This window comes from Bubalus bubalis, chromosome 9, assembly GCF_019923935.1.
Source record: "Bubalus bubalis isolate 160015118507 breed Murrah chromosome 9, NDDB_SH_1, whole genome shotgun sequence".
NCBI lineage: Eukaryota > Metazoa > Chordata > Mammalia > Artiodactyla > Bovidae > Bubalus > Bubalus bubalis.
This window is the reverse complement of record NC_059165.1, coordinates 103,644,059-103,665,589: the sequence shown is the minus strand read 5'-3', so window position 1 is coordinate 103,665,589 and position 21,531 is coordinate 103,644,059. Positions and strand designations below refer to the sequence as shown.

The 21,531-nt window shown below is 49.2% G+C and overlaps 1 long non-coding RNA gene across 1 annotated transcript in view; it reads left to right on the top strand.

The window, feature by feature from the left end:
- Nucleotides 1-9,928: 9,928 nt before the first annotated feature.
- The window catches only part of LOC112587002, a 43,502-nt gene continuing 31,899 nt past the window's right edge, over nucleotides 9,929-21,531 (top strand). The window contains exons 1-2 of the long non-coding RNA XR_006553558.2: nucleotides 9,929-10,168; nucleotides 17,950-20,994. This is a non-coding gene — a long non-coding RNA (uncharacterized LOC112587002). The remainder of the gene's footprint in view (nucleotides 10,169-17,949; nucleotides 20,995-21,531) is intronic.

Genomic DNA, 21,531 nt, shown 5'->3' with positions numbered 1-21,531 from the left:
TGAGCTCTGGGTTACATAGGCTCAAGAGTTTAGAGCACACAGGTTTAGTAAGTTGTGGACCCCGGGCTTACTTAGTTACCCAGCAGCATGTGGAATCTTTAAGGTCCCGTGTCCCCTGCATTGACAGATCGGTTCTTAACCACTGGATCGCCAGGGAAGTCCCAGACGACAGATTTTAATGGGAGAAAGTGGATGTAGAAGAACTTCTCCAACTTCAGAGCCTGGAATCCTGAAACGGTCCTCTTATCTTCTGCCCAGTTTCCCGAGGCTGCATACTTTGCAGCTTCTTTAAGCGATAAGAGAGGCAGCCATTTTTGAGAAGTGTGCCTGAAGCGTGTTCCTCATTTAATAGCCTGAAGAACTTGGGCTGAGTCATTTTAACTCTCGGAATTGATTTCATCTTCACAGCAGCTCTGTGATGTTACCCAAATTCTCCCAAGGAGAATGGAGGCTCAGAGAGCCTCTTGAAGATCACACAGCAGCTTGGGTTTGCTTGCTCCCACCAAATCTGCTCCCTATCTCAAGAAACCTTAGTAGTTAAGTTGCATCTTCCCTAGAATATGTTCTTTTTTTACTTAATCCATTTATTTGGCTCAGTGGTAAAGAATCCACCTCCAATGCAGGAGACACAGGAGACTCAGGTTCGATCTCTGGGTCAGGAAGATCCCCTGGAGGAGGAAATGGCAACCCACTTCAGTATTCTTGCCTGGGAAACCCCATGGACAGAGGTGCCTGGCAGGTTCTTGTCCTTGGGGTTGCAAAGAGTAGGACACGACTCAGCGACTGTGCAAGCATACCTACACGTTTTAGTTAATCATTTTTGGCCGTGTCTGGTCTTTGCTGCTTCATGTGGGCTTTCTCTAATTGCGGTGAGTGGCGGCTTACTCTTTGTTGTAGTGACCGGGCTTCTCATTGTGGTGGCTTCTCCTGTTGCAGGCCACAGGTTCTAGGGCACTCGGATTCAATAGTTGTGGCACATGGAGTTAGCTGCTTTGCAGCATGTGGGATCTTCCTGGACCAGGGTTCGAACCGGTGCCCCCTGCATTGGAGGCAGACTCTTAACCAGTGGACCACCAGGCAAGACCTAGGATATGTTCTTAAAAGGTTGGGGTGGGGGCAGGCCATCATGAGAACTGGGTCAGGGGGGCCTGCGAGCAGGATTTTCCAAGCTCGGTGCTGCTGACATTTGGGGCCGGATGGGACTGCCCTGTGCACTGCAGAGTGTTGAGCAGCATCTCTGGTCTCCACCAACCAGATGCCAATAGCATCCTCTAGTCGTGACAACCAAAAATGTCTCCAAGCTTTTCCCAAGGGAGCAGAGAGACCCTCCATGTAAACACAGGAGTCGAGCCTGCTACTCAGCTGTGATTTGCATTTCCAACAAACCCAGGAGCCCAGCTGGGCGGTGGGCCCGCTTCCCAGCTCTGGAAGGAAATCTCCCTCCATCCATTGTCACCATCAGCAGCCAGCTTGGAAGATGTTGGACTTTGGCAATTTAACAAAAGTCTAAGCTCCCCTGACTCAGGGGAGCCTTGTACTCAGCGATCAGTACTGTTTACACCAAACAATGACTGAGGAATTGCAGAAAGCCTGTCACATGTGGGTATGTGAAGAGCAAGAAAAACCAGAGGGGCCGTCAGCTCTCCTGACTCATATGCTGCTGTGCTGGGAGTTTGGCCAAGCGCTGACTCACGGCGATGTCATACCTGTGCCGCAGCCCAGGGACGGCACCCTTCTGAGAAAATATTGGCTCAAGCCATGGGCATTAGGCTCGGCCCTGTGCCTGCTCGTGGCACCAAGGGTGTGAAGGGGTGTGGGACCCACGATGGCTTTGCACCCTCCTGGGGAGCCCCGGGCTGTTTGCAGGAGGCAGGCTGAGTCAGCTGTGGAGGGTGGTGCTGGGCCGAGACTCCTGGAGATGGAGAAAGGGGGAGGGGAGCAGAACTTCAGATATGCGCCTTCTGGTTCTGTGTATTCATTTTTGTCTTTAACTTAAAAGAAAAAGTGAGATGAAATTCCTATTACATAGAATTAACCTGGGCTTCCCTGGTGGCTTAGAGGTAAAGAATCTGCCTGCCAATTCAGGAGACTAGGGTTTGATCCCTGGTTTGGGAAGATCCCCTGGAGGAGGAAATGGCAATCCACTCCAGTATTCTTGCCTGGGAAATCCCATGGACAGAGGAGCCTGGGGGGCTACAGTTCATGGGGTTGCAGAGTCAGACACAACTTAATGACTAAACAACAACAAAAATTAACCTGTTTTAGTCCTGCTATAACAAACTACCATAGACCGGGTGACTTAGAAACAGCAGGACTTTGTCTCTCAAAGTTCTGAAGATTGCAAGTTAAAGATCAAGGTGCCGGCTGATTTATTTCACTCCGTTTGTTTTCAAGGTCCACCTACATTAGCACATGAAACAGGGTTTCATTCCATTTTAAGGCAGGATAATATTCCATTGTGTAGATGAACCACATTTTTTAAATTTCTTCATCAATTGATGGATATATACATATTTCTTGGCTATTGTGAGTAGTGCTATTCCAAACATGTGTGTACGAATATTTGTTTGAACACCTGTTTTCAATTTTGGGGGGTCTACACTTAGGAGTAGAGTTGCTGGGTCATGTGATAATTCTATGTTTAACCTTTCAAGGAACCGGCAAAGTGATTTCCATGGCGGCTACAGCATTTTACGTTCCCACCAGCAGTGCACAAAGGTTCCAATTTCTCCACACTAACACTTGTTATTTTCCTGTTTTATTTTTTTGTGTTTTTTTTGGTGGGGAGCAGGAGGCAACCTAGTGAATTTGATTTGCATCCACTTTAAAGCATCTGCTCTGTGTAGACTCTGTCCAAAGTATTATGAGGGTGGGGGGGAGGGCGGGTGGTCCCTGGGGCCTGGAAGAATTTATGGGGACTCTTGAAACAGTGGGAGCATATGTCTCTTGACCAGGCTAGGAGGGGCATCCAGGAAGACTTCCTGGAAGAAATGGGTTAGACAGAGCTTCACTTGTGGCTCAGACAGTAAAGAATCCATCTGCAGAGCAGATGGACCAGGATTTGATCCCTGAGTTGGGAAGATCCCCTGGAGAAGGGCATGGCAACCCACTCCAGTATTCTTGCTTGGAGAATCCCATGGATTCTCCCAGGCTACAGTCCATGGGGTCTGCAGAGTCAGGACTGAGCGACTAACACTTTAACTTTCACAAGGGTCTTGCGCTATGGCCCATGGGTCAGCTGCCTGTTTTTACAAATAAATTTTTGTTTATTTTTGCATGCACTAGGGTCTTTGTTCCTGCGAGCAGGCTTTCTCTAGCTGCAGCAAGCAGGGGCTACCCTTAAGTTATGATGCCTGGGCTTCTCATTGCGGCGGCTCCTCTTGTGGCAGAGCACAGGCTCTAGGAGGGCAAGGGCTTCAGTAGTTGCGGCTCCCAGGCTCTAGAGCACAGGCTCAGTAGTTACGGCGCACAGGCTTGGGTGACCCAGGGCATGTGGAAACTTCCCATACCAGGGATCAAACCCATGTCCCCCTGCATTGGCAGGTGGATTCTTAGCCACTGGACCACCAGGGAAGCCTGCAAATAAAATTTTATTGGAACACAGCCATGCTTACTCATTTACATGTTGCCTATGTCTGCTTTTCACTATAACAGCAGAATTGAATCATTTCGAGAGAATGTATGACTGAGAAAGGTAAAAATGTTTATGTCAGGCTCTTTATAGAAAAACTTTGCCAACTCTTAAGCTAAGAAGGATCAGTGTGTACATCACTCCGACTCATGAGCTGGCATGATCAGGAATGGTGTTCTAGGTTTTCTGTCTGGAGGGTTGTCCAGTACCTGAGAGGAGTGTGAGAGATGAGGCCAAGGAGTTGGGGTCGGAGGTGGGGGATCTGGTCTGGGGCCAGTCATCTCCTCTGCTGGTTCCACCCTGTTTTTTCATCCTGCCCTGGGCTGGGAGGCTGGCCTTTAACACATCAACGACTCCTTGTTGAGTTTGGCCCAGAGGGCAGAAGGAAAGTGACTAGGGAATTGGTCCTCTGGGGTCCCTCCTGCGGGCGGCTGCAGTGGCGGTGCTTTCTGCTGAGGGCTGCATGCCCTCCCCAGGACACCCTGCCTGCCCCTCCCTCACCCCTGCTGCCTTGGGTGTCCCCCCAGCGCTGCTCATCCTGGAGGCTGGACCAGCCTGGCTGGCTTCCCAAACCCTGTCCCTTTGCCTCTTTTCCCCAATCACCCAGGGTGAGCATCTATCTGGGCTGTGTCCTGGGGGATGCATTGACCCAGCTGTCCCCAAAAAGATTTTCTCCTTTTTTTTTAGTGGGTGAAAACAGAACTTATTTTTTTATGGACTGAATGTTTATGTCCCCTTAAAATTCACATGTTGATCTCCTAACCCACAATGTGATGGGATTAGGAGGTGGGGCCTTTGGGAGGTGATTAAGTCATGAGGGTGGAGTTGTCATGAATGGGATTAGCACCCTTATAAAAGAGACCCCAGAGAGCTTGCTCACCCCTCTGCCATGTGTTGTTCAGTTGCTAGGTCACGTCCAAATCTTTGTGACCCCATGAACTGCAGCACGCCAGGATTCCCTGTTGTTTACTGTCTCCCAGAGCTTGCTCAAACTCATGTCCATTGAGTCAGTGATGCCATCCAACTGTCTCATCCTCTGTCATCCCCTTCTTCTCCTGCCTTCAATCTTTCCCAGGATCAGGGTCTTTTCAAATGAGTTGGCTCATCGCATCAGGTGGCCAAAGTATTTGAACTTCACCTTCAGCATCAGTCCTTCCAATGTGTATTCAGGGTTGATTTCCTTGAGGATTGACTGGTCTGATCTCCTTGCTGTCCAAGGGACTCTCAAGAGTCTTCTCCAACACCACAATTCGAAAGCAGCAGTTCTTCGACACTCAGCCTTCTTTATCGTCCAGCTCACATCTGTACATGACCACTGGAAAAACCATAGCTTTCACTATCTGGACCTTTGTTTGCAAAGTGATGTCTCTGTTCTTTAATGCTGTCTAGGTTCGTCATAGCTTTTCTTCCAAGGAGCAAGTGTCTTTTAATTTTCACAGCTGCAGTCATTGTTCGCAGTGCTTTGGGAACCCAAGAAGATAAAATCCGTCTCTGTGAGGTTACCATATATATTGTATCAGTGTATATATATCAATATATATTGTCTGTAGCTGGGAATCAGGCTTGTGTCAGAACCTGACCATGCTGGAACTTTGATCTCAGACTACTAGCCTTCAGAACTGTGAGGGGTAAAAATCTGTTGTTTAGGGACTTCCCTGGTGCTCCAGTGGTTAAGACTCTGCAGTACCAGTGCTGGGGGCCGGGGTTTAATCCCTGCAGGGAACTAGATCCTGTGTGCTGCAGCTAAGAGCCCGCATGCCGCCTTCAACTAAAGATCCTGCATGCTGCAACCAAAGATCCCAGATGCTGCGGCTAAGACCTGGCTCGGACAAATAAATGAAAAAAAAAAAAAAATTTTTTTTTTAAATCTACTGTTTACAAGCCACCAAGTCTATGGTATTCTGCTAACAGCAGCCTGTGCTGATGGAGACAGCCTGTATTGTCTCCCAGTTTACAGGTCAGGAGCCCAGCATGACGTAGGTGGTCCTCTACGCAGGGTCCCACAAAGCTGCAGTCAAGGTGTAAAAAAGCAGAACCATCACTTTGCCAGCAAAGGTCCAGGTGGGGGAGCCTCACCTGAGACTTGGGGTCCTCCTCCCTGGGTGTGGGCCGAATCCAGTTCCTTGTGGGTGTAGGACTGAGCCCCTCGGCTCCTGCAGGCTGCCTGTTCTCCCTCCTTACAACCTGGCCGCAGGCTTCCTCGAGGCTCGTGGCCTCGCAGTTCTCTGCTGCCTCCAATTTCTGGCTGCTAGACCTTCTTCTCTAAAAGAATTGTCCTTCAAATACTTAGTTTAATTTTGGATTGTCCAACATTGTTTTTGTAAAATTGTGGTAAAGTAAAAAAATAAAATAAAATTGTGGTTAAGTATACATAACAGAAATTAGCCCCCCTTTTATGCTTTGTTTGATTTTTAAAATTTGAAGTGTAGTTGATTTACAGTGTTGTGTTAGTTTTAGGTATACAGAAACGTGATTCAAATATATATATGTACACACACACACACATATATGTGTGTGTGCTAACTCTATTCAGTCATGTCCAACTCTTTGCAGCCCTCTGGGCCATAGTCCACCAGTCTCCTCTGTCCATATGTACATATATATATATTTTTTTCCTTTTCATATTCTTTTCCCTTATAGTTATTAGGTTATTAAAGAATATTGGGTATAGCCCTTTTTAAGTGTACAGCTCAGTGGCATTAAGTACATTTACATTATTATGCAAACATCACCACTGTTTATCTCCAGAACTTTTCATTTCCCCAACTGAAACTCTGCCTTTATTAAACACTAACTCCCCAATCTCTCCTCCCCCAGCCCTTGGAACTACCATTCTACATTCTGTCTATGAATCTGTCTACCCTAGGGACCTCAGCTAAGTGGAATCATACTGCATTTGTCCTTTTGCGCCTGGCTTGTTTCACGCACAGTCATATTCTCAAGGTACATTCATGTCATATGGGTCAGAATTTCATTTCTTTTATGGTTAATATTGTGTTGTACAGATATACCATATTTTGTTTATCCATTTATCCATTGATGACACCTGGCTTGCTTCTACTACCAACTTAGTTAAAATTTTTTTTTGATTAAGAAAACTGTTGCTAAAAAACAAAGATATAACCTAAAATTTAACCAGTGGGCCCTCACCTGATTAGGCCAGGCCCACCCTCCTTTACACAGACTCAGAAATCAAATGATTTGGAACCTTAACTGCATCTGCAAAAATCCCTTCACTTTGGCCCTATAATGTAACCTAATGAAGGGAGCAATGTCCCAGCTATTCACTGGTCCCACCCATAAGTAAGGTATTACACCAGACAGGAATCTTAGGAACCTGAGTCCCTCCTACCATGAGCCCCACCACCTCCCATTGCTCGTGGACGGTTAGAAAGGATTGCTCTGGAGGCTGGGGGGTGGAATTGGGAGTGGGGAGTTCCTCATCAGTAACACAGTGCCCCATCCTTCCAAATAAAGACCACGTGCATTGAGATAATGATAGTCCTTTGTCCTCTGGGCTGAGTGTCAATGCCCTGGATGACAAGACCCTGCAGGTAGGAATGGAGGGACTGCATTCAAGTTGTAAGTCCCCTGTCCCCATGCACAGAGGAAGCATCTGCTCACTTTTGAGACCTTTTGGAAGTGACTGGCCACTGGTTTTTGTCCCTATCGGGTCCAAGGGGACCCCTCGGAAAGGTTTTCAAAGGACTGACTAGCTGATGGCCAGACCTCTTACCGAGGTTATTGATTTGTTGCGATGAAGGACCTTTTGCAGACAATCAGAGGGCTGAGTCCCCATGACTCATGGTGTCCCGGGCACCTGGAGGCTGTGTACCAAAGGTGGTGACCGTCAGGGGAGGCTGCGTGTGTGCATGCGTGTGGCTCCCGGACACACCTGGTTGAGTCACCAGGGAAACCGCTGGGCAGTGGGGACACCGGCAGGTTGGAGGGGGCGGCCTAAGGGGTTCCACGTGGATCATCAGCTCCTTCAGGGATTCCTGTTTCACATTTGGGTTCAGTTTGGGGTCCTTGGGTATGTCACTGAGGCTGCTTCCATGTGGGGCTTGGGGTGGGGGAGGGGTGGATCGTGAGTCCATGGCTATAAAGCACGTGGTATGGACAGCAGTCACCTACAGTGCCCACCATCATCAGTGACAGCTCCTCATGGGCAGGGAGGTGGCCCCTGTGAGCCCAGATCCTTTCACCACCCCCTTCCACGGCCTGTAAGACGAAGCCTTATCCTTCCTCTGGGAAATCCCGCCAGAGTTAGTACCATTAGAGCAGGGTTCCCTGGGTCATGGGGCTGGTGGGACTCTGAGCACCAGCTCCGATCCAGGTGTGGAAAGTTCTGCTGAAGCCTACGTCATTGCTGCCCCTTAGTGAATACACTAGGTGCTCAATAAATGCCTGCCCATTTTTTTTCAAAGGAGGATAAAATTTGCACACAGCTTAGGGCTCTAACTTGAAGGGTTTGCACTGACGTGGATTGCACTGATGTGACCATCACCCAGATCAAAACGTGGGAACATCCAGTGTCCCCAAGGTTCCGTCTGCCATTGAGGAAACCATGCTTCTGACCTCTATCCCAGGAGATGAGTTTTGCCAGCTGTTGATTTCACTGATGGAATTCACTGTGGAATCACCATTATGCCCTCTGTCATGTCTAGTCCCTTTGCTCAATTTGGTACTCAGGGGTTCCAACGTTCTGTATGTAGTAGAACTCCTCCACCTCAGCCTACCCTGCCATTGGTGTATTGTTATTATTCAGTCACTAAGTTGTGTCCCATTCTTTGCAACCCCTGGACTGCAGCACTCCAGCTCCTCTGTCCTTCACTGTCTCCGAGTTTGCTCAAATTCATGTCCGTTGGGTTTGTGATGCTAAACAATTTCATCCTCTGGCGCCCCCTGATCCTTTTCACTTCAACCTTTCCCAGCATTAGGGTTTTTCCAATGAGTCAGAGCTTTGCATCAGGGCGCCAAAGTATTGGAGCTTCAGCTTCAGCACCAGTCTTTCCAGTGAATATTCAGGGTTGATTTCCTTAAGGACTGACTGGTTTAATCTCCTTGCATTAAATGAATATACTATAGTTCATTCATTGATGACATTTGGGTTCTTTCTTCCCTTCCTTCCTTCCTCTCTTTCTTTCTTCCTCTCTCTCTCCCTCCCTTCCTTTTTTCTTCACTGTGAATCTGTGGCTATATTTCTTTAGTGCAAACATACAGATTTATTCCTTTAGGGGTACACATCTAGGAACAGGATTACAGGATTGTAACTTTAGGAGATACTGACAAACACTTTTCCAAAGTGGCTGGACCAATTTATTGCTCGTGAAAACAGAACAACCACCCCAAGGGGAGAGTGCAGCTACTTAAGGAGCATGGCCCGCAGAGTCTGCAAAAAGAAAATCTGAAACACGAACCGTGGACAAGATTTGAGAGTACCCCCTAGACTGGCTGATGGGGGGCATGTAGCAGGTAAGTGAATAATGCTCAGGTTGAATTTTGTGAAATGAGATATCCCCACCCCATCTGAGCCAGAGAACATTTATTATGCCCACTCAGGTCCTGATGGCCTTCCCTGGTGGCTCAGACAGTAAAGAATCTGCCTGCAAGGCAGGAGACTCAGGCTTGATCTCTGGGTCAGGAAGAGCCCCTGGAGGAGGAAATGACAACCCACTCCAGTGTTCTTGCCTGAAGAGTCTATGGACAGAAGAGCCTGGTGGGCTACAGTCCACGGGGTCACAGAGTCAGAGATGACTGAGCAACTAACACACACACACACACACACACACACACAGGTGCTTATTCTGACAATCACCAGCTTCTATGCCCACGGAAGTGGCCTTTCAGGAAAATATTGAAAAACATTGACTGTGGCTTCGGATTCAGCCAAGTGTGACTTTGCTGGGCTAAGTCGTCTCCCCTCTCTGTGCCTCGGCTTTCCTTTTCTGTAAAGTGGCAAAGGCGTTGGGAACTCCCAAGGGCACTATGAGCAGTACTGAGACGCTGCTAGTGGACTTCCTTTGTGCTCCAGCGGCTAAGACTCCACAGCGTCAATGTAAGGAGCCCCGGTTCGATCCCTGGTCAGGGAACTAGATCCCAGCTAAGAGTTCACATGCTGAAACTAAAGATTCCGCATGTCGAAGCTAAGACCTAGCACAGCCAAACATATATATTTAAAGGGAGACGTTGATAGAAAGTGACTTAAAAATCCCGGTTCACTGTGGGCGACCCGCAGATGTGCTGGATCCCAGCTGCCGGTGGTACTTAGAGGAAGATTCCTTTCCTTTCCTCGGAAGATTTGTGACGGTTTACAAGCGCTGGGGCTTGCCAACATATTTCAAATATGTGCTTGGCCTCCCAGCCGCATCCACATTCCCCTTATCACTCCGGTGGAGGAGTCAGAGATCCCAGCCAAGGCGTCACTTTCCCTTCTCCGAGTCCGCCTGCCGCCAGCGGAGCCCTCCGCCCCGCGCTCCTTCGCAGCCTCAGCCTCGGGTGTGTGTCCAGGGGCCGCTTGCATAAACTCTGTGTTACGTAAGTCCTGAGCTGATTTTTGGAAAACTCCCACCCCCTCCTCCCAGCACCTTTTTTTTTTCTTTCCCTCCAGATTTTCCAGTGTCACCCAAACACCCAGCTGCAGGAGGGGGGATGGGGAAGGGGTTGTTTACACGTCTTGGTTAGAACAGCGTGTCTGGAGGCCCGGCCAAAATGTGTGTGAGTGCTTTCGATTGTGGAAAAACAAATGTGATTTGAGAAATCGAAAAAGGAAAAAAAAAAAAAAAAAAGAGGAAAAATGAAATGGAAAACAACTGCTGGCAGAACTGGAACTTGGAGGCACAGCCCCAATTGTAGGATTTCTAACGACCTGGGGAAGAACGTTCCGGAATACTCTAGGAGGCCCTTGTGCTCTTGGCAGGCTGACAGCCCGTGCCCCTCACCCTCCACACCACATCACTCGGGCCACTCCGGACGTGCTGAGGAGGGCGAACGGCTGCTTCTTTTCCCGGGGTTGTGAGCACATGTCCCCAGGCGCTTAAAAATAGCCACGGTTTATTGCAGACCTGAGTCTAACAATCAGGGTTTTCTTCAGATGTAAAAACTTTTCCACCGCAAGGGCAGTTTTTTTTAAATATGTGTAGTAGGAGTTTTCTTTTTTTTTTCTCCCAAGAGTAGATATGAAGGCTTGAGTTTAAAATGGCCAGCCCAGTGTTGTGTGTGTGTGTGTGTTTGAGGATTGAGGGACCTACTAATATTGAAGACCTACTATGTGCCATTGCCTATGTGGAGCCCCCATTGGGCCTCAGGACTCAGACAGCCATTAGTTTTTCTGGGGTCGGGGGAGGAATCAGAGGCACCGCTAATCCTTGGCTAGCCAGGAGTTCCACTGTCTGAGTTGGAAGTCTCTGGTCCTGACCCAGGCTTGTTTCCCTGTATGAACCTAGCCTCCATGGACCCTCTGAAACTGAAGGTAAGTTGCTGGCATATGTCTACCATGAATAATTCCAGCTTTCATCACGCAGGGCCCCAGGACATCAAAAAGATACAAACCAGTGACTTCCCCTCTCAATGCAGAGAGCTTGGGTTCGACCCCTGGTCAGAGAACTAAATCCCACAAGCTGCAACTAAAGATCCCATGAGCTGAAACTAGGACTTGGGGCAGCTAAATAAGTAAATATTAAAAAAACAAACAAACAAACAAAAAAAACCATTCCTCCCAAAGAGATTTTTTAGAGAACCATGGCCTAGAGCTTGGGTCAAGTTGCTTCTCTTCTCCAGTCCTCAGTTTTGATATCTGAGAAATGGGTTTATCTCCTGATACTTGCTAGATTCGTGGTCTGGAGTCCCTCCCCACACTCCACCAGATACTGACATGTCCGCTGGAGGAGGCTTTTTCCTGCCTTTGTAGTGCAAACGTGTAACAAGGCCACCTTGATCTTTGTGAGAAAGCTCAGGCCTGAAATATGACCTCTGGGAGGGACTTCCTGGTGGTCCAGTGACTAAGAGTCCACGTTCCCAATGCAGGAGGCCCGGATTCAATCCCTGGTCAGGGAACTAGATCCTGCATGCCCCAACTATAGATCCCGTGTGCTGCAACTAAGACCCAACACAGCCAAATAAATATTTTTTTTTTTTTAAAGAAAGTTACCTGTTTATTTTTATGAAAAAGAAAAAAAAAAATGTCTTCAGGGGGTCTGAGGCTCATTTCCTTTTTCATTAGTTTTCTGCCTGGCCAAGAGGTCTAAGTGTTACCAAATGATTGGGTCGTCAGATTTAACATCACAGAAATATAACATCACAAATTTAACCTCATCAGATAAAACGTGAGGTACCCAGTTAAAAGGAGATTCAAACAGCACATTTTTAGCATAAATATATACCAAATTTCACATGAAATGGGACATACTTCCTCCATTTAAAATTTTTTTTAGGTTTTAGAACCTAAAAATTTCATTTTCACCCTCTGAAGTAAGAAAAAATAAAACTTTTCTTTTCCTCTGCCCTAAAATTTTTTTTTCTTCTGATTTGAAAAGATATCAAGGGACTTCCCTGGCAGTCCCAGTGGTTCGGACTTATCCTTCCAATGCAGGGAGTACGGGTTTGATCCCTGGTCGGGAAGCTAAGATCCCACATCCCCTGAGGCCAAAAAACTGAACCATAAAGCAGAAGCAGTGTTATGACAAATTCAATAAAGACTTTTTTTTTAAAATGGCCCACGTTAAAAAAAAAAATCTTAAGAAATTACAACATTTCTGTGAACTCCTAAAAGTACCAGGGCTCTGGACTTCCTGTCCATGATGTATCAGCTGGCCCTGGAAAAGGTGGCCTTCATTTAAGTCCAAGTTCCCTGGGTGGACAGTGACCACAGAGATTCCCTTAAGTGACACCGTCAGGCATCTCCCAGGCCTCAGGCCAGTTCTGGGAAGAATCGGGGAGAAGTGTCGCTGGTTCAGGTCACTCTGCCCCTCACAGAGGTGCTTCCGGTCCTGAGGGGCTCTGTTTGAATACAAGGAAGCGTGAATCAGACCTCGGCGCCCCGGGAGGCAGGCCCAGTGAGGTGTCTTTCCAAGGGGCTACCCTGAATGCTCACCCCTTTGCTCACTGGCCTTCCGGCAGCCTGGGGTTTGAGGACAAATTTAGATCATTGGTCATCTGACTGAAGTAGACCTTCAACAATTTCCCAGGGTTTTAACAAGTTGTCACCAGACCTTTCTCGAGGAACCACTAGAGGGTCAGAGCCATCTTGGTGGCTTGGGCCCCAGCTGGGTTTTGTTGAGATGAGCCAGGTGGATCAGATATTTGGGGCCCCAAAAAACCAGAACTGCCTTTGATTTCTGTCTGGCTATGATGTCCATGATTTTTGCGTGATTTCTGCCTGATTGTGAGGAGGTTCAAGGGAGAGGGGACATACCTATACCTATGGTTGGTTCATGTTGAAGTATAGCAAAAAACAACACAATATTGTGAAGCAATTATCCTCCAATTAAAAAAAAATAATTTTTTTTAAAAAGGAAACAAGCTGTAACAAAATCCAGTCACCAGATTGAGAAAATAAAAGGCAGGATACCCAATTAAACTGGGATTTCAGATAAACAACCATTTCCCCTCCCTCCACCTCATCACCACACGGCATGTAGGATTCTTGGTTCCCTGACCAGAGATCGAACCCTCACCCCCTGCATTGGAAGCATGGAGTCTTAACTGCTGGTCCGCTAGGGAAGTCCTAAACAAAGATTTTAAAATGTAAGTATATCCTAAATTTTGCATGGAATGAGATATACTGAAAAGTCACCCAGTGTTGATCGAAATTCGGATGTAACTGGGTGTTCTGTGTTTTGTCGGGAGGTGGGTGGGGGAGCACGCAGCCTAGCTTGAGGTGGTAGCGGGTGCCAGGCCAGCAGCACCATCTCCTTAGGTCATCACCACAGCCAGTGAACCGATGAGGAGGCTGAGGGCTGCAGGATGCTGGTGCGGAGTGGAGGTCTTTCTGGTGGGCGGCTGCAGGCATGTCCACACAGGCATGCAGAATTCAGGTTTAATCCTGCCAGAGCAGAGCTCCTCAAATAATTAAATGTAGCATTGCAACATGACACAGCTACTCCACTCCTGGGGATCTACCCCATCCCACCCGCACCAAACTGAAAGCAAGTGTTTTCATGAGTTTTTGCACACACATGTCCACAGTATCACTAGTCCCAATCGCCAGAATGTAGAAACAAAGGAATTTTCTGGCGGTCCAGTGGTCAGGGCTTCAAGCTTCCACTGCAGGGGGCTCGGTTCAATCCCTGTTTGGGGAACTAAGATCCTGCCGGCTGTGAGTTGTGGCCAAAAGAAAAAGGGAAAAGGTAGAAACAAGCCCAATGTCCATCAGTGGATGAATGGATAAACACAATGTGATCCATCCATACAAAAGAATATTACCAGCCAAAAAAGGAATGGAGCACTGATTCATGCTATGATGTGGATAAACCTCAAAAACACCATGCTGCGTGCGTGAAGGAAGCCCAGACACAAAAGTTTATATGTGATTCCATTTATATGAAAGATCCAGAATAGGCAAATCCACAGAGACAGGAAGTAGATTTGGGGTTGCCAGGGGCTGGGGGAGGGGACATGGGGAGTGATTGCTAATGAGATGGGCTGTCCTTTTGAGGGTGAAGGAAATGTTTGGGAACTAGATAAAGGCGCTGATTGCCCAACACTATAAATGTAGTAAATGCCACTGAAACACAAACTTGAAAATGGTTAAAATGGTACATTTTATATTGTTTGTTAATTTGAGCACGACTTTTAAAAATATTAGGGAGGGGCTGGCTAAGAGGAAACTTGGGCTATCATCAGGCCTGTGGCCAGATTCCTGGAAAAGTTGTGAGCAGGGACCCTCTTTGGTGGGCTTCCCAGGTGGCTCAATGGGTAAAGAAACCACCCACAATGCAGGAGACGCGGGTTCGAGTCCCCGGGTCAGGAAGATCCCCTGGAGGAGGACATGGCAACCCACACCAGTATTCTTGCCTGGGAAATCCCATGGGCGGAGGAGCCTGGCGGGCTACCGTCCATAGGGTTGCAAAGAGTCGGACACGACAGTGACAGAGCGTGCATACAGGCACGTGCCCACTTTGGTTGGTTACTTGCTGTCATGAGCCGTGCCGTTTATAGATGTCAGGCTCCACTGAATGCTGGGAGGCAGGACCACTGGTGTGCTGCCCCCTTACAGAAGTGGCAACTGAGGCCCTTGAGGTCAGGGAACTCGCCCAGGGACTCAGCATGAGCAGCTGGGATTGCCTGTGGGACCTCAAGCCCAGCAGGTCCTTCCAGGGAAATACCATTTGCAGGCCAAGGGTGCTCAAGTCACCCTGGGGGTGGGCCCAGGAAAGCCATCGTGGGACATTGTAGCAGAGAGAGCCAAGGGCTTCTCCTCTGACAGCCCCTGGCAGGCCCAGCATACAGGGGCTGACGGAGGATTAGAAAAAGGCCGGAATCCCCATAATCAGGAGATGCTTTGGTTAAGAGCTGGGTTCCTGGAACCAGGTAGCTGGCTTTGTTGGGCTAGGGGAAGGGCTTCACCCCTCTGAGCCTCAATTTCCCCCCTGAACCTGCCCCTCCCCCCGAGGGTCGGCATTAGCAGAAGGTGGTGCTATGTGTGGGCTGGTGCGGCGTTGAACCCAATCCCTGGAGAGTTCACCACACCCCAGGGCATCTCGACCGAGCTTTGAAACCCCTCCCCCGAGGGGCCTGGACATCTAGTTATCTGTTTGAGAAATGAGAATTGCGGAGAGGACACCAGCTCATTCTGAAATGTTTAAACAGGACCAAAGTCAGTCCACCCTGCTGAGAACTGGGGGCTGGGGGGCAAGCACACACAGGGTGCTCTGGGTAGGAGATTTAGAATAATCCATTGACTGATGGATTGATCGATGAATAATACTTTCAAGAAAACAAGGTAGCAGATGGGGTCATCTTGTTCTTGCAAGAGAGTGGTTCCCTGCTCAGGCAAAGCTGAACAGAAAGGCACAGCGTCCCATGCAAAGGGGAGTTAAAGGCAGAGAGAAAGAGACAGAGAGGGGACTGCAGAGAGATGGGGAGAGACAGAGAAAGTGAGAGAGGGACCCTGAGATTGGCTGATAAAATTAAGCCTTTTAGCTACTTTGAATTGAAGCCCCTGATGGGATTCAAACCTTCATCTGACAGATGCAGGAAGAAGCTGAGAGGTGGAGGGAGTGCCCTCCTTTCATCATCACCCGCACCCGTGGATGCAGCTCTGGTGGAGCCCCCGGCGGGCCTGCCACAGCCCCCAGCCTCACGGATGTCCTCTGTCCCCACTCCTGCATCCCCCTGGCCCACAAGTCCAGTTAAAAATAGCTAGTGGAGGACCACGGTGACTTCTGAAAGGGGCCTCAGCCCAGCCAGCCACGACGTGCAGGCCACAGCCAGTGACGGCATTCATTGTGGCAGCACTCAGGGTACAAAGGCTCCTTCAGGGGAACCGGCGTGTCTGGATCGGATTTCTGGAGAGCAAACGCTTCTTTCATTTCCCTGAGCCCCGGCAGGGATCTGCCCTAACGGCAGAAGAAAACATCCCCTGGAAGGGAACAGGATCTCTTTGGGGGTGTGGGGGGAGCCCCAGGGCTCTACTGAATGCTGGCACAGAGAGAAGCTCCTGGGGCACCCCAAGGCAGCCCACTTCCCCCATTTAGAGTAAGTTGGGAAGGCTTCCTTCTCCAGTGTTATGAAAGCGGCTCTGTAGCACTGGCATTCTTTCTTTCCCAAATGCTTGGGGAAATTTACCAGTGACGCTGTTCAGACCTGGCTTGCTACGCGGGAAAGTTCTCCACCAGCCCATTGGTTTCTTCCATAGATACAGGGCTATCCTGGCGATCTCTGTCTTCTTTTTAAGAATATTTGTTTATTTGGCTGAGTTAGATCTTAGTGGCAACACCCCGGATCTTCAGTTGCCACATGTGAACTCTTAGCTGTGGCATGTGGTATCTGGTTCCCAGACCAGGGATTGAACCCAGGGCCCCCTGCATCGGGAGTGTGGAGTCTTAGCCACTGGACCACCAGGGTGGTCCCCTGGTGATCTGCTGCTTCTTGAGTAAGTTGGGGGAATTTGAGTCTTTCAAGGAATTTGTCCGTGTCATCTGAGCCATTGAATTGACTGGAATCAAGTTGTTTTTGGACGGAGGAGCCTGGAAGGCTGTAGTCCATGGGGTCGCTGAGGGTCGGACATGACTGAGCAACTTCACTTTCACTTCTCACTTTCATGCATTGGAGAAGGAAATGGCAACCCACTCCAGTGTTCTTGCCTGGAGAATCCCAGGGACGGCAGAGCCTGGTGGGCTGCCGTCTATGGGGTCGCACAGAGTCAGACACGACTGAAGCGACTTAGCAGCAGCAAGTTTTTTATAGAATGCCCTGGTGAACCTTTTGAAATGTGTAGGACTTGTCCCCAGGGTCCCCTCTCTCCTTCCTGACATTGATCATTTGTGTCTTCTTTTATTTTTCTGATCCATGTGGCTCAGCCCAGGAGGAGAAGCTCCACACCTTGGTGTTGACTTTGTCCCAAAATTCGGGCAGTAGTGGGCTTTGTTGTTCTCACTGTTCTGATGGCAATGACATCAGAGGTCCTTTTGGAAAGGCCACCCTGCCTGTGCGAACAACCTGCCTATGTAAAGGTGATGGTCACCCATCTTCTGGCTGCACCCTTTGAGCTCCCTAACTTTAACTTCTAAGCATAGAACAGAAAGAACTTTGGGCCCTGTGAAGTCCAAAGTCCCTGGCTCAAATCCATTCCTTTTTGTCAGGACTGGGCTAGGGTAAGGCAAGTGAGGCCTCCAAGTGTAAAATGGAAAGAGGTGTCCATCAGCAGGCTTGTGGAAGGCAAGGTTGGAGAAAGCTCAAGGAGACAACTTGGGTTACCATGACAACGGGTGATGCTAATCCCTGCTTGCTACACCTGTGAAGAGGGGGAGGAGATGGAATTAGAACTGATGCACGGATTAAATATATAATAATATATGGATGCCACACCCAGGGAAGTAAACATCCTGAAAATAATGATGGTGTGTGCATGCTCAGTTGTGTCCCAGTCTTTGTGACTCCATGGACTGTGGCCCTGCAGTCTCCTCTGTCCATGGGATTCTCCAGGCAAGGAACACTGGAATGGGTTGCCATTTCCTCCTCTTGGGGATCTTCCCAACTCAGGGATCAAACCCATGTCTCCTGCATTGGCAGGCGGATTCTTTGCCACTGAGCCACCTTGGAAGGATTCATAATAATTATTTAGCTTCCTAAGAGCCATTATTTGCTCCATTTTACAGATGAGAACACTGAGATCCAGAGCTGGTGGCAGAGACAGGATTCGAACTCTGGCTGTCAGGCCCCCAGCCTGTGTGCGCTTTGGTCATCACTGCCGACCGAAATCACAGCTCCACCCGCGTTCCTCTCTGCTTGGGTTTGCATATTCAGCTGGAGAAAAGTGATTTAAAACAGGAACACCCACGGTGGCCCTGAGTCTGCCTAAGTTCTGGAAGCGGGGCAGCCTCAGGACTCTGAACTTGGCTGGTGTTTTCCCCTAGCCCCAGGGGCCCAGGGACCAGGATTTGGCCTGTCTTAGGCCCCAAACCACCTGCTCGGCCCAGCGTCCAGCCGGCCTGTGTGTGAGTGAGGCAGAGAGGGGACCCTCCGCCGTCCTTATATACCGGGGTTATTTTTAACCCGGCCTTCCAGAACATTACGGAGCTTCCTCTCTCCGACTCGCAGGAAGCCCTACTTGGCTGTGTTTCCTGCTAACACGCGGCCCTGAGATTGCTGAGAACAACAGGCTCAAGACTGCTCGGCTCCGGGGAAAAAAAAAAACCTGGCCCCCTTTCAAAGCCCTGACAAAACCTTTTAAGAGCCCAGCGCTCCCGCCAGCCAGAGCATGGCCCCCATAGGGCTGACAGATTGGTCCAGACTGTGTCCAGGGCCCCCAGGCAGGGGGCCCCCAACTCCATCACCCCTTCCCAAGGTGGGTAGAAAAACCTGTGCCCTCCACCCCACCCCCACCACGCCCCTTGGAGAGACAAATACTTGCCTTGGTGGATTTTTTTATGCTTTTGTTTTTTTTTTTAATTTTTACCTGTGTATTTTTACTGAGGGGAAATTCACGTAACATAAAATTAGTCATTTTCAAGTGGAAAATTTGGTGGCATTGAGTCCATTCTCCATGCTGTGCAACTATCACCTCTACCGAGTTCCAAAACATTTCCACCACACCAAAAGGAAATCCAGTCCCCATCAGCAGTCACTTCCCATTCCTCCTCCTCCAGCCCCCCGCAACCACTGATCTGCTTTCTGTCTCTATGGGTTGGCCTGTCGTGGACATTTCTTAGAGATGGAATCGTGCGTTGTGTGGCTTCTAGCGTCTGTCTTCTCTCCCATAGCAGTTTTTGAGGTTCATCTACCCTGCAGGATGAATCAGCGCTTCACTCCTTTTTATGACTGAGTACTGTTCCACTGCATGGAGGCCCCTGTGTTTTGTGTTATCCACCCCACTGTGTTCTTCTGTTTGTTTTGGCGGCAGCATGCAAGATTTTAGCTCCCCGACCAGGGACTGAATCCATGCCCCCCTGCGGTGGGAGCAGTGGAAGCCAGAGTCTTGACTACTGGACTGCCAGAGAAGTCCCTACTTGTTGATGGATGGATGTTGCTTTCCAACATACTTTGAAGGCTTAGGTTCAGAAGAAACTATTTTTGTCAATGCTGTGTCATTTTTTTCTTGAAAGTGTGGCCGTTTGAGAGCAGAGCGAGTCATCCATAGTGTCTGCGATTTGGCAGCAGGTGTGGAGGCAAAGCGCTTGGCGACAGAGGCATCTCAGCACTTCCGTTCTGGTTTGACCTGTTATTCCCGTGGTCTTCTGTGCGCAGTGATGGTTTCTCACGGGTGGGCAGTGAGCTGTTGGGGGCAGCTAGGATCTGGTTCAATCCAGCCTCCTTTGCTTAACAACCGTGGGACGCTGGACAAAGCCCTTTGGTTCTCTTAAAGCCTAAAACCCTTATTCTTTGACATCAGCCCCCAGTATCCAGAGATCTTTGTGCTGGGAGGGCCCTCTCCTTTGCAGATGAAGAAACCGAGACTTAAAGAGGGCGTATGACTTGCCCAGGGTCTCAGGGGTACAAGAAGCTCAGAGGTGGGGCTCCCCTGGTGGTCCGGTGGTTAAGACTCTATGCTTCCACTTCAGGGGGTGCAGGTTCGATCCCTGGTCGGGGAACTAAGATCCCACATGCCATGTGGTGAGCCAAAGGGGGAAAAAAAGGAAACAAAACAAAAAAAATGCCAGGGATGCAGCCCCAGCTTGATTTTGGGTGGGCTCCTCTCCTGGTTGGGGGCTGGCATGCTTGTGAGCAGCCTTCTCCTGACCCTCCTGGGGTCCTTTCTTTGGCCCCTCAGAGGAGCCACTGCCTCCTTTTCCAGTTTTTCTTGTCAGTACCTCCTGGAGTCACCCATCCTGTTGTTTGCTCCTTTGTGGCTTTGTCTCAGATAAGATCTTGTCACCATGTCTAAAGACATTTGCTTGAGTCAATGGTTCTTACCTGATGGAGATTCTGCGCTCCAGGGGATGTCTGGCAATGTCTGGGGACATTTTTTGTTGTCACAACTTGGGGTAGAGGGTGCTATTTGCTTTGAGTGGGTAGAGACCAGAGATGTTGTTCAACAGCCTACAGGGCCCAGGATGTCCCCTACCCACAGGGATGATGGACCCCAAATGTCAGCACTGACATGAGAGAGACCCTGCCTCAACATGCAAGAGATCCTGTTTGCTGTCTGCCTATCATCAACCAGTCTATCATCTGTCAATTGATCATCTAGTTATCGTCTTTGAATCATCAATCAATCATCTATCAGTTATGTATCTACCATCCATCTAATTATCTGGCATCTATCTGTTAGTCATCTGTCTATATCTATCTACCATATTTATTCCTCTTGGCTCAGATGGTAAAGAATCTGCCTGCAATGCAGGAGACCCAGGTTCAATCCCTGGGGAGGAAAGATCCCCTGGAGAAGGGACTGGCAACCCCCTCCAGCATTCTTGCCTGGGAAATCCTACGTGCATGGGGTCAAAAAGAGTTGGACTGAACGACTATCACTTTCGCCATATCTATAATCTATCAATTATCTATCTCCTATCTATCTACCTACTTAACCTATCACAGGTAACAAGCCAGTCTCAAATATCAGCAGTGCCAAGAAATCCCAACCCAGCGATGACTCATGTGTCTGTATCAGAAAGGGCCGGGGTCCTCTGTGGGCTGGCTTCTTCCCACCTCCCAAGACTTGGAATCCTCCTACAGCCCTGTGACATGGGATCCTTTATCCCCAGGTGAGGAAACTGGGACCCAGGGAGGGGAGGGGCCTTGCGTGTGAAGCGGAGCTCAGGCTGCACTCTGAGGGCAGTAGGGAGCCATGAGAGGTGTTAAAGCAAGGGAGGAAACCAGTTGAGTCTGTGTTGGGGAGATGGCTTTGGGGCCCGGATGTGGTCTTGACTGAGGCAGGGAGCCTCGAGGGGACCCCTTTGGGAGAGCAAAAGGACTCCAAGAAGGAGGGGGCGACCCAAGTAGGGTTCAGGAGAGGTACTGGAGAGAGAAAGAGACGAGCAGGGCTGTTTCTGTAACAGCGGCTGCAGAAGGGAGGGGGCCAGCTTCATTGGGCTCCTCCTAGGGGTCCAGGCATGGACCACCATATGTGTCCCTGGGGAGGGGAGGTCCCCTGAAGAGGGGAATGGCAACCCAGCTTGTCACCGAATAAGCCTTCATCAGTGTTTATCTAGGCCAGGTATGGTTCAGTGGGGACACAGACTTCTGGTGAGGAACTGGCATGCGGGGGGCTCCAGCCTGAGGGGGACATTTGGACATAGACA